We start from the raw sequence: 15104 nt of genomic DNA on the forward strand, positions 1-15104 counted from the left end.
ACCCAACAGTTTGGCTTCCCTGGTGGCTCAGACTGTAAAGAATCTGCCTGCAATTCAGGAGACCTGGGTTCGATCCCTGGGTTGGGAAGGTTCCCCTGGAGAAGGGAGTGGCAACCCACTCCAGTATTCTGGCCTGGAGAATCCCATGGACAGAGGAGCCTGGCAGGCTAGACAATGAGGTTGCAGAGAGTCAGATACAAATGAACAAATTTTACTTAGCTTCAAGAGTTTGAAAGATGCAGAAGCAGAATTTGAGCCCAGCTGTCTGTGATCCCATCCTTGACCACTGCATTGCCCCAGGCTTTATAAAATGGGAAATATTTAGTGTTCTTTTCAATTAATGGAACCACTTCTGCATTTTTTTGTTTGTTTGTTTTACAGATTCCAAAGTTTCTCCACCCATTAATTTACTCAGTCCTATGAGAAAGGTTGAGAAATTGCCTTCCCATTTTAGTGATGAGGAGCTGAAGCCCAGAAAAGCAAAATGACTCACCCTGAGAGGCAGCCAGAAACCTGGGCTCCTGCCTCCCCCTGAGAAGGCTGGGTTAGAGGAGGCTGTGTGTCTGGGAGAAGCCATCAGGGCGCTGCCAACAGAAGGAATGATTGTCACAGGTTCATTTCCCGAAGTATCATCCCCTCTTCTTGGAGACTGCAGTTTGGTCATTAATAAGGGCTGTGTTCCCCAGCCTTCCATCCCCACCTCCAGTTTTGGAGCTTCCTCCCTCTGCTGCAATTTAACCAAGTAATTTATTAGCTAATATGTGCCCAGAAGGTATTTATATCAAATGTGCATTTGGAAATCCAGCTGCATCTGAAACGTGGGTAACAAGCTGCTGACCTGCCTGGAGATCAGGTTGCATCTGAGACACCTGATCCGGCAGAACTCACCTTTCCTCGACCCTGAATGTGAAGGACTGCAGCCTGCTGTCTCGAGACTGGGAGCCTCTTGGAGGCAGGGGATTGACAGATGTGAGTATTGCCATTCCCACTCTTAAAACCTTTCAGAGCTTCCCTGCCATCTACTCAGGCTTCTCCTTCCTTCTGTCTACCCATCCATCCATCCATCCATCTATCCTTCCATCCATCTTTCCATCCATCCATCTGTCCATCATAATTTGCTCATTGCTTCATTTAATGACAGCTTAACTTATCGTGATCTAATTTCTTATTCTCCAAAGCACTTACATTTTAATATGTGCAGTTTCTCTCTCTAATACAGTCCATCTATATCTATCATCTACTGTCATTATTTTTTATTGCCTTTCAATAAGCCAGTATTTCCCCCTGTCCCACTAGAATAAAAGATCCACAGAAGGAGAATCTTGGTTTTAATTACTGGTATTCTAAGTGCCACCCAGTAGGCACTTAATAAGCAATTGTTAAGTGAGTGAATGAACATAGATATAACATGAAGAAGATACAGATTTATAGGAGTAAGACAAAACTGGAAACTTCAATGCATATTAAGAAATATTGTCTGGACTCCTACTCACGATATTCCTTCCATCTGCCTTTAGTGCTCCTTGTGAGGAAAAGTTTGAGGTCACAGGCCAGTTGGGAGGAATCCAGGCACCTTACCTGGCATTCTGAGCTCTCCAGCATCTGAACCCTGCCCTCCTGTCCTGTCTCTGTTCACAGACCATCCAGTTGGTTCCAGTCTCTCACACTTTGCACACACACTCTGAGCTATCTTTCCATACCTCAGGGCCTTTGCACACACTCTTTGCCTTACAGGAATATCATTCATCCTCTTGTCCATTTGGAAAACATTTTGCATGCTGCTTGGGACTAGGTTCCGATTACACCTCCTTTTGAAAGCCTTCCTAGTCTTCGTTCTTCCCGTTCTGGGCAAAATTAGACTCATCCTCTGCCTCTATGACTCCCACTATGGAAGAATATTTCGCATGATGAATTTGCTTATTTTTCCTCTGTCTCCTTCATGATATGAGAGCTCCTTGGGCCAGGAACTAATTTCTCAGTCCTTAAGACAGAGTGCTGTTTGTGGAATTATTATAATGATGATGACTATTAATTATTTGGTAACTATCAGGTACTTTTCTAAGTGCTTCAGCTTTCAATCTTCATAATAACCCAATAAGGTAGGAGCTATGATTTCCCCAATTTATAGATGAGGAAACAGATGCAGAGACATTGTGGTAATTTACCCAGGATGACATCTTCATAACTGGTGGTGCTAGAGCTGGAACCTGGGCAAGCTGACCCTGCAGTCACTGGGCTGAGTGTGACACCGAGAAGACTTTGAACGTGGCTGGGTCTCAGTTCTCCCATCTGTGCAGTGGATTGTTTGGGTGAGATAACATTTAAGAACTCTTTCACTGAGGACTCCCTTTGGATTCTCTTCTATCTGGAGATGATTCTCCATGCAGCAACCTCCTGCGTATAGAAATGTAACTGAAGCCACAGGACTGGCGGAGGAGGGTCCCAGCAAGCGCTTGTTTCTAGGACAGTTTTGTCTGAAACGATGAGCAGGGAGGTGAGTGATCACATGAACATCAAGCACGCTTTCTGGACTGTGCTATATCGCACTGTTTTCCCTTAATTCTTTTCCTCTCGCCCTTCCCATGGCTTCCCTGTAGGGGGACTACACTCTCACTTTGTCTTTGGACTTAGCCATGTGATTTACGTTGGCTAATAGACTGTTTAATTCAGTCGTTCAGTCGTGTCTGACTCTTTGTGACCCCATGGACACGGCACGCCAGGCTTCCCTGTCCGTCATCAAATCCCGGCACTTGCTCAAACTCATGTCCATTGCATTGGTGATGCCATCCAACCATTTCATCCTCTGTTGTCCCCTTCTCCTCCTGCCCTCAGTTTTTCCCAGCATCAGGGTCTTTTAAAGAGTCAGTTCTTTGCATCAGGTGGCCAAAGCATTGGAGTTTCAGCTTCAACATCAGTCCTTCCAATGAACATTCAGGACTGATTTCCTTTAGGGTGGACTGGTTGGATCTCCTTGCAGTACAAGAGACTCTCAAGAGTCTTTTCTAACACCGGGATTCAAAAGCATCAATTCTTCAGTGCTCAGCTTTCTTTATAGTCCAACTCTCACATCCATACATGACCACTGGAAAAACCATAGCCTTGACTAGACGGATCTTTGTTGGCAAAGTAATGTCTCTTCTTTTTAATATGCTGTCTAGGTTGGTCATAGCTTTTCTTCCAAGGAGCAAGTGACTTAATTTCATGGCTGCAGTCACCATCTGCAGTGATTTTGGAGCCCCCCAAAATAAAGTCTCTCACTGTTTCCACTATTTCCCCATCTATTTGCCACAAAGTGATGGGACCAGATGCCATGATCACAGTTTTCTGAATGTTGAGCTTTAAGCCAACTTTTCCACTCTCCTCTTTCACTTTCATCAAGAGGCTCTTTAGTTCTTCACTTTCTGCCATAAGGGTGGTGTCATCTGCATATCTGAGGTTATTGATATTTCTCCTGGTAACCTTAATTCCAGCTTGTGCCTCTTCCAGCCAAGTGTTTTTCATGATGTACTCTGCATTTAAGTTAAATAAGCAGGGTGACAATATACAGTCTTGACATACTCCTTTCCCGATTTGGAACCAGTCAGTTGTTCCATGTTCAGTTCTAACTGTTGCTTCTTGACCTGCATACAGATTTCTCAGGAGGCAGGTCAGGTGGTCTGGTATTCTCATCTCTTTCAGAATGTTCCACAGTTTGTGGTGATCCACACAGTCAAAGGCTTTGGTGTAGTCAATAAAGCAAAAGTAGATGTTTTTTTTGGAACTCTCTTGCTTTTTTGATGATCCAACAGATGTTGACAATTTGATTTCTGGTTCCTCTGCCTTTTCTAAATCCAGCTTGAACATCTGGAAGTTCACGGTTCACGTACTGTTGAAGCCTGGCTTGGAGAATTTTGAGCATTACTTTGCTAGCATGTGAGATGAGTGCAATTGTGTGGTAGTTTGAACAGTCTTTGGTATTGGGTTTCTTTGGGCTTGGAATGAATATTGACCTTTTCCAGTCCTGTGGCCACTGCTGAGTTTTCCAAATTTTCTGGCATATTGAGTGCAGCATCTTCACAGCATCATCTTTTAGGGTTTGAAATAGCTCAACTGGAATTCCATCACCTCCCTACCTTTGTTTGTAATAATGCTTCCTAAGACCCACTTGACTTTGCATTCCATGATGTCTGGCTCTAGGTGAGTGATCACACCATCGTGATTATCTGGGTCATGAAGCTCTTTTTTGTACAGTTCTTCTGTGTATTCTTGCCACCTCTTCTTAATATCTTCTGCTTCTGTTAGGTCCATACCGTTTCTGTCCTTTATCGAGCCCATCTTTGCATGGAATCTTCCCTTGGTATCTCTAATCGACTGTAGGTGGAAATAATTGTGTGCTAGTTCCAAGATAAGACTTTTAGAGCCATGGCCAGTTCCTGTTAGCATTCTTGAACTTCCGTTCTACATGAGAGAACCTGAGCCCTCAGGCCCTAGAATAAGACCTGTGGGATCGACTCAATGCCTACCAAAGCTTGGAGCCCAGCTGCACCTGACTTCAGTTCAGTCGCTCAGTCATGTCTGACTCTGTGACCCCATGGACTGCAGCACAGCAGGCCTCCCTGTCCATCACCCACTCCTGCAGCTTGCTCAAACTCATTCCATCGAATCGGTGGTGCCATCCAACCATCTCATTCTCTGTCATCCGCTTCTCCTCCTGCCTTCAATCTTTCCCAGCATCAGCGTCTTTTCTAACGAGTCAGTTTTTTGCATCAGGTGCCCAACTTAACCCAGCCAAAACCAGCTGAACTGCAGCAGACCTACGTATCTGTGAGTATGAATCACATATGCCATGTTGTGAACCATGGGAACGTGGGGATGTTTGTCACGCAGCCTTAGCAGAGTGGAAACGTGACCAATGTATAGAGTGAGCGGCAGGCCAGTGGTGAGCATAGCATACTTGTTGAATTACATTGTCCTTAATCACATAGAGGACGAACGTTAAAGCCAAACTAGGAATGACTCATAAGCAAAGAGATGGCACTCAGCCTTTCCAAATTCCCCCAGTCCTTGCTAGATGACATATTAGGCAGGAAGTCTTTGAAGGACTGGATGCCTACATAGGGGCCCTTCTTTGTCCTCGCTGTCATACGTTGCTGTTTGGTTGCTCAGTCGTGTCTGAATCTCTGCTGGACCGTGGACAGCTTCCCTGTCCTTCACGACCTCCCAGAGTTTGGAGATCCAACCAGTCCATCCTAAAGGAAATCAATCCTGAATATTCACTGGAAGGACTGATGCTGAAGCTCCAATACTTTGGCCACCTGTTGTGAAGAGCTGACTCATTAAAAAGATCCTGATACTGGGAAAGGTTGAGGGCAGAAAAAGAAGGGGACGACAGAGGATGAGATGGTTGGATGGCATCACTGACTCCATGGACGTGAGTTTGAGCACACCCTGGGAGACAGCTATCATATAGCTAGTGACATTTCATTTCCTCTGTTAGTCAAATAAAGTGCTTGGTCATAGCCTTCTAGAAGAAATGATCTAAATTGGTGAGACCTGGCATTCCCTCTGTGGCTTTTGGCATATTTAATCTAGAACTAGGATCTTTCTGGTTTGACAAAGAGCCAGAGGAGTCTGGTTTGAACTATTTGGAATGTTATCTGTGAGGGAAGATGCCTCAGAAGAGAGGTTGAAGTGTCTTCCCTTTCCAGCTCCCTGAATCTGTGCTATGGCCGTGGGTGGTTTCAGTGGTGTTCTGGGGGAGATGGAGACGGTATGAAGGAACTTGGAAAGTGTCTGCAATTTTGAAGCCCACACAATCTCTGTGAAAGTCTCTCTTTCTGACTCAGGCTTGGTTTGGGCGTTACCTAACTCCTATGATTCGGCACAAGCCCATAAAATCTTCTAAGATCTTGTTAGCCTGTTTTTTTTTTTTTTTTCATTCTCATGGTCCAGTCCCAGAACCCTGGGGCCACGAGTGCGGTATTGAATGAGTCCTGGTGGTTATGATATTCAGACGCGTTGTATCATTGTTCCCTGCCTCACTTTCCGTCTGTTGCGGTAATGAACGTCCACAAACGTGTTAACTAAAAATAACACGTATTTATTCTCCCACAGTTCTGGAGATCTGAAGCCCGAAATCAGTTTCATCGGGCTGAAGTCAAGGAGTCAGCGGGGCTGGCTCTTTCTGGAGAAGCTGGGGAGACGCTTCCTGCCTCCTTTCGCTTCGAGGGGCCACTTGCTCTCCTTTCCTCGTGACCCTTCCTCGCATCAGTCCAGCCTCTCGCTCTCATCCTCGTGTCTCTTCCTACCGCACTGATCCTTCTGCCTCTTGTGACTGTGCCGGGGCTGCCTGGATGTCCAGGGCAATCATCCCCTCTCGAGATCTGCAAGCTCTCTTTCATCATACAAAGCAACAGTCGCAGGTTCCAGAGATTAGGACAGGGGCATCTTGGAAGGCTCATTATTCTGTGACCCTGATGTTTCCTCCATGGTAGGGCAATGGGGTGTCATTACCCAATTATTCCCATTTTACATTTGAGGACACTGAGGGCAGTGGGTTACAGATTTGGGACCAGAGCCTAGACTCCTGGCTCCCACTCTAAGCTCCTCTTCCTCCTGTCCTGCCCCTCCGTTTTCATCTTCTTTCCTTTCCCTCCTCTTCTTTCTCTTCCTCTTCCTCCCCCATCCCCTTCCTCTTCCTTTTTTTCTGGTGTAACACTAATATTCATAGAGTGTTTGCCATGTGCCCAGCACGGTTTTAAACACTTGTAGATAGGTCACACGCCGTTATTACTCCCAGTCCATCCTAAAGGAAATCAGTCCTGAATGTTCAGTGGAAGGACTGATGCTGAAGCTGAAGTGCAAATACTTTGGCCACCTGATGCAAAAAGCCAACTCATTGGAAAACACCCTGATGCTGGGAGGGATTGAGGGCAGGAGGAAAAGGGGATGACAGAGGATGAGGTGGTTGGATGGCATCGCCGACTCCATGGACACGAGTTTGGGCAATGTCTGGGAGACAGTGAAACACAGGGAAGCCTGGTGTGCTGCAGTCTACGGGGTTGCAAAGAGTTTGACATGACTTAGTGACTAAAAAACAACAAATTATTACTCCCATTTTACAAACAAGAAAAGTGAGGTTTTGGGAATTTGGGAAACTTTCCCAAGATCAATGCCCAAGCCGTTAAGCAGTGAAGTTGGGATTCAAACCTGGGTGTCCTAGCATGGAAACCCGCGTGCAGCAGAGGCTGTCGGCGCCGAGCTCTGGCCTCCAGAGAGCTCTGAGAGCTGGCTGCCAACGCTCACAGCTGCCCTCTTCTCCTGAGAACTGCCCTTGGCCTGCACGAGCCATTTCATCAAGAATACCTGGAAGATGACACTCCCACCCGGGAAACCCTCTAGGAAGTAACTGGTTGATTGAGAGCACACAGTGCTGACCCTGCCTGGTACCAAGAGCTCGCCCCTTAGGAAGGGGACTCTGTGCCGTCACTCATGCTCCAGGGCCCCCGCGGGCTCAGGCTGAGGCTGGACTTTGGCTGAACCCTCGTCTTCATTAGCTTCTCCCCCCTCCCCAACCCCGATCCTGCTTTATTCACTCCCAAGCTTCTCCTGAGAGCTCTCTCTTGGTAAATCACTTACATGGAAATTCCCACCCCAGGCTCCTTTCATAGGGAACTCAGCCCAAGGCATGGCCTAGGATTTGTTCCAGGAAGCAGAAGCAGTGAATGCAAAAGAATACGGGATTTGGCGCAGAGATCTGACCTTAAGGCAACTACAGGGACTGAGACAGTCCACAGTCTGCCCCTGGTACTGGTCCTGAAGTCAGCTGGGCAGGCAGTTGGGACAGAAAGATGGATGGGCATTGGGGGAAACAATGACGTCTGCAGGAATCAGCCAGAACACGCAGCAATAGACTGGAACTCGTGCATCTCTCCCCATCTTCCAGCTTCTGACCTGCAGAAGAAGTTGGCCAACTTCACCATGTTGCTGCACAGCACCCAGCCTGGGGTATGGAGACCCTGGAGGAGATGGAGCAGGGTTGCTTGAAGGCTCAGGCACTGTCCCACCCCACAAGGCGGGCCGTGCATGAGAGCGACTCTGCCTAACCCCACCCAGTGCTGAAGAATTGATGCTTTTCAACTGTGGTGTTGGAGAAGACTCTTGAGAGTCCATTGGACTGCAAGGAGATCCAACCAGTCCATCCTAAAGATCAGCCCTGAATATTCATTGGAAGGACTGATGTCGAAGCTGAAACTCCAATACTTTGGCCACCTGGTTCGAAGAACTGACTCACTGAAAAAGACCCTGATGCTGGGGAAGACTGAAGGCAGGAGGAGAAGGCGGCGACAGAGGATGAGATGGTTGGATGGCATCACCGACTCGATGGACATGAGTTTGAGCAAGCTCCGGGAGTTGGTGATGGACAGGGAGGCCTGGCGTGCTGTAGTGCATGGGGTCACGAAGAGTTGGACACGACTGAGCAACTGAAGTGAACCCCACCCTGACCTTGAGCATACAAGCATGGCTGCTGCTTCACTGCACTTCCAAATCCCAAGCAAATTTCTCTACTGCCAACCAAACTCAGAACCAGAAAGGGAAAGGGACTCTGAAAGATAAAGTCCCAGCTGAGTTAGACTGGTCTAGTAAACCCACCATGGATTAAAGGGACTCTGAAAGATAAAGTCCCAGCTTAGTTAGACGGGGTCTAGTAAACCCACCATGGATTACCCATAACAACCTGGCACATGTACGCACTTCTTTTAACCATATTTAACTTCCAAATTAATATCCTAGCAAAATCCTGTTTTCCACCTCACATAATCCTGGGTACAATTGAAAACACATTAACCTTCTTCCCCAGAGTAGATACAAAGTTTGTTTATCCATCTTTGAGTGATGTTCATACCCTTTCTAGCTCAAGCTCCTACTATACATAAAATAGATAACTGAGAAGGACCTGCTGTATAGCACAGGGAGCTCTACCCCATACTCTGTAACGGCCTGTATGGAACAGACTCTAAAAAAGAGTGCTGTTTGCATATGCACAACGGACTCAATCGGCCTGAAACTAAGACAACATTGTAAATCAGCTCTACTCTAATGAAATAAGCAAACAAAAACCTCCTTATTAGATAGCCCGTGACTTAAGTGCTGAATGATCAGTTAGCTGTGCTGTTGACAACTCTTCTGTTAGATCATAGAGGAAGGAGTGAGGGGGAAAGGCTTTGATTAACATATGCATGAACATTTTCACACAAAATAAGGAACTACTCAGCTCTATTATCTGCTCCATGTCTTCCGCTGATCACGTGTGTGATTGCAGCTGACCTTTATAGTCTTGTTCATCCACTACCCTTCTCATAATCCATTTGCCTTCCACAATAAACTGGCCTTGGGGTAACACAGAGTTGCATTCTTTAAGGGCCTGGGTCACTAACGGTTCTACCTATAAGGGGTGGTTGTATTTCTTTTTATTGGATTTCATTATGGAATATAGGGATATTAAGGAGTGCCTCAGGGCATCTCTGGGATTCAGAGTATCTTCCTGTTTATTCCCCATCGTAGAGCAGCAACTCTTGTTATTCATGATTAATCACTGTAGCCAGTCTGGAGACTCCTCTCCACAGACATTGATTCATTGCCATGGGGAGCCCAAAATGGGCAGATCGCAGTGGGCCCATTAATGGTTAATGGGCCCATTGCTGTGTCTCCGGGCATCCCTCTTTTGGGAACTCAGATCTCTAGACTGAAAGAACCTAAAGTCCTGGGGATGGAAAGCAAACGGTTGCTAGTGAATTACACAGGGTGATAGCCAGAGGAGTCACGCCCACTTCTACCCCTTAACACCTGGACCTGGGAGTCTTGGCTGGGGGTGAACAACACTGTACGTCGGTTGCTGGTTTTGGAGCACAGGCTGCTTGCTGGAGGATACTGCCCCAGGCTGCAAGGAGTTGTCACAAGGCTGACGCCATAACGGAGTCTGCAAAAGGCCACTCTGCCATTTAGTCAGACCAGCTGCTTCAGGGTGACGGAGATCTCGGTGAGACTAGTGAATTAACCAAATTCACCACATTTACTTGCTGTAAATGACCTGAAGCAAAGCTGTGTGGAATGCTATGAAGGTGATCAAGGCATTCTGTAAATCCACAGATGGTGGTTTTGGCAGAAGCACTGTGGGCAGGAAAACAAATCTGTGTTTAAGATACGGGTCTGGATAAGTAAACTGACAACAAGCATGGAGTCGTACTGGGAGTTCAGCACTGGACTCTAATTGGTACTTGGGCTTTGCAGTGACTGGGCTGGGTCAGCCTCGAGTGAGAGTCCAGTTTGCTGAATCCCTGCCTAACCTCCATCCCTTCCTCTGCGGTCATTTTGCTCATGAGCCCATTGGGTAAGGACAGGGAGGGCTTAAGAAAGAGTTTGATTGACATCCACAAAATGGATCATTTTGCCCATCCACGTGCTAAGGTCCTGCTTTATTGAGGTCACTCTTTGATGAGTGTGCTTTTAGGACACAGATACATTCACCCAATCTTCCAACTTGCAAAGTTTCAGCATATACCTCTTCTCAAGACCTCACTTCACCAGTTTTATAACTGTGTTTCTTCTAAGTGCCTGACTTGCTGTCTCTCCTTCCAGGCTAAGCAAACAATCAGGCTCCCTTCTCAAAGCTCTGCACTGGAAGGATTTCCCTTCCTCACTGTCCTGGAGAGTGAGGCTACACGGCTGCAGCTGCCCCCTTAAGAATAGTGCCAGCCTATCCTGCTTGCTCCTTGGAAGAAACACTGAAAAACCTGGACAGGGTATTAAAAATACATCACTTTGCCAACAAAGATCCATATAGTCAAAGCTATGGTTTTTCCAGTAGTCATGTACGGATGTGAGAGTTGGACCATAAAGAAGGCTGAGTGCTGAAGAATTGATGCTTTCAAATTGTGGTGTTGGAGAAGACTTCTTGACAGTCCTTTGGACAGCAAGGAGATCAAACCAGTTAATCCTAAAGGAAATCAATCCTGAATATTCACGGGAAAGACTGATGCTGAAGCTGAAGCTCCAATAATTTGGCCACTTGATGTGAAGAGCCCTCTCCTTAGAAAAGACCGTGATGCTGGGAAAGATTGAGGATAGTAGGAAAAGGGGACGACAGAGGATGAGATGGTTGGATGGCATCACCGATTCGATGGACATGAGTTTGAGCAAACTCTGGGAGAGGGTGAAGGGCAGGGAAGCCCGGCGTGCTGCAGTCCATGGGGTCTCAAAGAGTCAGGTATGACTTAGCGAATGAACAAGAGGCCTCCTGCAGAACCATCTACAAACCAGAACCATTTCTTTCTCCCTCAGTTAAGTTGTCAGGGAAGTCCACAGAAGGCCACAGGTGTGAGCTGAGAGAGAGGCAGTTTTGCAGTGTGAGAGGGGAGATGGGTCTCGGGAGTGTTTGCTGGGGTGACTTACTTGTGTCTTCCCGACCTGCTTGAGCTGGTATTGTATATGCTACTTCCATCTCACGATAAAATGGGTTGTCCAAATGCCCAGTATTATGGTTTGGTTGCTCAGACAACACCCAATGCATGATGGGCAGCTCAGAAGGCACAGGGACCGGGTGGCCCATAACCAAACTTTCAGTCCGTATGAGGTCGTGTGGCGACACGGAAGCCATTTCTCAGGAAGGTATCCAGATGGTGGCACCGCGGTTCTCCAGTCTGGAGTCTGTGCTGTGATTCACGTAGGGAGCCTGCCCAAGTCCACACAGCATCCCTATCTACCGCACACCCTTCAGGCATCGTCAGATCTTCTGGGTCCCACAGCCCGACCGGCGGTGTAGTCTGCATGGCAGCCTGCACCTGTTGGGGGTGGATGAGCAGGTCTGGCCTGATAAACCCACTCCAGCACTCCAACATCCCTAAGCTTCTGGACGCCTTCCGCTGCAATCCACCAGGGAAATGCTGGCATTAGGACATCGTTTGGTGTGGACCACCTTGGCTTCCAGGTCTTAGTCACTCAACCAAACGCTGTTGACAGGCAGGCCCAGCTGCTTGAGCAAATGCATTGAATCCAGAATTTCTGCTTAATTTACCCAGGTCAATGAATTTAGCCTGACCCAGCGCTACACATGTTTTCTCTCTGATCCAGTGTCCTTAGGGTCCACTCCCAGAACTACAGAAAATGGGATGCTGGGACATGTAGTTCTAGCTTAGCTAAGCTGACATAGTACAAAGCATTACGGACACTTTGCTTACTGTATCGTGTTGCCTCCTTTTAATCTTAAAAAAAAATTCTTCCTGGTTTCTCTTGAAGTGGAATATGTGTGTTTTTTAGAGGTACAAAGGTAAAAACATAAGCGCAGTAATATTCACGCCTCAGGTTGAAACCCAAGGTCACCGGTGTTTCGTTCTAAGCCTCAGAGTCACACCCATCCTCTCCTGAGGGTCCCTGTGTCTGTAGCCACCCACCCCCAGTCTGCTGGCAGCACTTAACTCACCTCGTCTCACCTGTTTCTGGTGATGAATTGTTATCCCCATTTTACAGATGTGGAAACTGATGCCAACGGAACAAAGCTGTAAAACGGGCAAGGGAGAGGACTGGAGTTCAGACTCAGGTTTCCTGCCTCTACAGCCAGGTCATGCTGAGGGAAAGGTCCCCCCGATTCGTGTCCCTGCTTGAGTTAACATTTGCTCCAGGTTACTGGTGATGGGTGAGACATGGAATCCCAGAACCACAGACTCTCCTCATTGCATGGGGTCCTAAAGATCACTTTAGAGTTGAGGAGATCAAAGGCCAAAAAGATGAGGCAATTTGTCCAAGGCAAGCCAGTCGGTCATCAACAGGACTTGGGCAGAAGGTGATGGCCAGGGCTATGACTACGCACGGCCAGAATTAAGTGGTTGCTTGTTTGCCATTCAAAACGTGCCTGATCCACGTCAGTCTCTGACTAAAGTGGTGCCTATTCAGGGAGTCACACCCTCTTTCCTCTGTTCCCCGGTCCTAGAAACCAGGCCCAGTTGCCCAGCTGGGCTCAAGCTTTATCAACCGCCCGGCTCATTGGCCCGAGTCCTCAGACAGAACCCCTGTTTGCTGGTCCCCAGGTGTCTCTTGGATTTCTTCAGACTCTTCTGTTGCAAAGGGAGCTGGGATTCTCCTTGATTTGTTTGAGGAGCAGAGCAAGGGATCTCATGGAGGCAGATGACCTATTCCTTGAGTACTGGCCTGATTTGTGTGGTCAAAAACGACCTAAGCAACAGGGTTTTATTTTGAGCTCATCCAGGCCCAGGTAGTGTGGAAACTTCCGTTCAGGGGCTGGCATCTACGACATAGTGGCCACACTCTCGAGAAACCAGCAGAAGTGTCATTTCCTTGACATGTGGCCCCTTTAGCTCTCTATGCTCACTCAGAGCCCGAGGAAACAGCAGGCGCTGGATGAGGAAGGTTTAGGCAGAATTCATGTGTCCATTCAACAAATATCACAGAGCACCCTCCGTGGACCGGGGCTGCTGGAGGGGCTGGGGTACGTCAACGACAAAACAAGTAATTCCCTGGAGTCAGAGTCTAGTGCAGACGGACAGGCAGTTAAACGAAAAGAATAAAGAGCCGATTACGCAGTGTAGTGAAGGAAGGGGAACACGTGCAGCAAGAGGGAACAGGAGTGGGAGGCAAGAGGGCAAGGTGCAGAGCTACAGGGGGAGGTGAGGGGCGGTCCCAGGGGGGAGGTGAGGGGCGGTCCCGCGGGGCAGGTGAGGGGCGGTCCCGCGGGGCAGGTGAGGGGCGGTCCCAGGGGGGAGGTGAGGGGCGGTCCCGCGGGGGAGGTGAGGGGCGGTCCCGCGGGGCAGGTGAGGGGCGGTCCCGAGGGGGGAGGTGAGGGGCGGTCCCAGGGGGGAGGTGAGGGGCGGTCCCGTGGGGATATGAGGGGTGGTCCCGTGGGAGTGGTGAGGGGCAGTCTCGTGGGGGAGGTGAGGGTGGGAGGTGAGGGGAGGGGAGGGGCGGTCCTGTGGGGGGAGGTGAGATCTGAACCAAGGTGTCAGAGGTTGGGGAGTGTGCCCTGCGGATGTCCGGGGAACACATCCCAGGCAGCAGGAACGCCTGGGCCCTGGGGCAGGCGGCTGCTGGTGTACTCCAGGAGCAACGAGGAACCAGGGCAGCTGGACCAGAGGGGAAAGGGGAGACAGAGGAGGGGAGGTCCGAGATGGGAGAGTGGGCCAGAGGCGCATCAGAGTGACTGAAGCACAGACTGTGGTGACACGTTTCTGAAGGTGGGCGGGCGAGGAGGAGGCTGTTGCAATAACCGGGTGAGAGACGATGCAGCTCAGACCAGGATGGATGCAGGGTGAGCAGCCATCACTTTCGTGAGGGCGCCTTGAAGGTGGTGCCCATAGAGTTTGCTCGAGGTTAGATGCAGTGTGAGAGGAAGAGACGGTCAAAGAGGACACTGAGCTTCTGAGCCACCAGATGGACGGGTGTGAAGCAGAGCTTTCTGCTGGCTCTGCCACTTCCGCTGGGCAAGTGATTCACTTAACATCTCTGTGTTGTAGTTCCCTTAACTGTAGATTTGCGAGAGTAACAGTCCCAAGTCCCCCTAGGTATTATGAGATCTGACCTGCTGCATAGTAATTGCTTAGTAAATAGTGTGTGTGTGTGTGTGTGTGTGTATGTGTGTGAGCCGCTCAGTCGTGTCCGACTCTGTGACCCCGTGGACTGTAGCCCACCAGGCTCCTCTGTCCGTGGGATTCTCCAGGCAAGAGTACTGAAGTGGGTTGCCATTTTCTTCTCCAGTAAATATTAGCTCTCCTAATTACTATGATTGCTGTTACTGATACAGACTCTAGATTAGGAGTCAGCAGAGAACAGCCTGAGGGGCCCGCTTTGGTAAATCAGGAATCCTTGGGTATGTGTTGTCTGTGGCTGCCTTCCTGCCCCGGGGCAGAGTTGAACAGCTGCGACATTGTACGACTGCAAAGCTGGAAACAGTCGTGCCCTGACCCCCTGCAGAAAGCTTGCTCATCTCCGTTGTAAACCAAGCAGCTCTTTTTCAGAGTAGGTTTTAGTCAAGGTTTCTCACGCTCTTCTTGCGGTTCCAGGACAGGGGTGGGGGGTGCAGCCGATGACCTTTGTGCCCCCCTCCATCCCTGACACTC

At 48.6% G+C, this 15104-nt stretch overlaps 1 long non-coding RNA gene across 1 annotated transcript; it reads left to right on the top strand.

Annotated features, from left to right (window-relative positions):
• The first annotated feature begins 381 nt into the window (after positions 1-381).
• Positions 382-12272, top strand: LOC147377247 (uncharacterized). Its single transcript, XR_015150093.1, has 2 exons — positions 382-969; positions 10618-12272. It is a non-coding gene; the product is annotated as an uncharacterized LOC147377247 (long non-coding RNA).
• The last annotated feature ends 2832 nt before the right edge of the window (positions 12273-15104 follow it).

This window comes from Bos grunniens, chromosome 2 (genome assembly GCF_055505025.1).
Source record: "Bos grunniens cultivar Pamir isolate PY7600 chromosome 2, Bosgru_T2T1.0, whole genome shotgun sequence".
Lineage (NCBI taxonomy): Eukaryota > Metazoa > Chordata > Mammalia > Artiodactyla > Bovidae > Bos > Bos grunniens.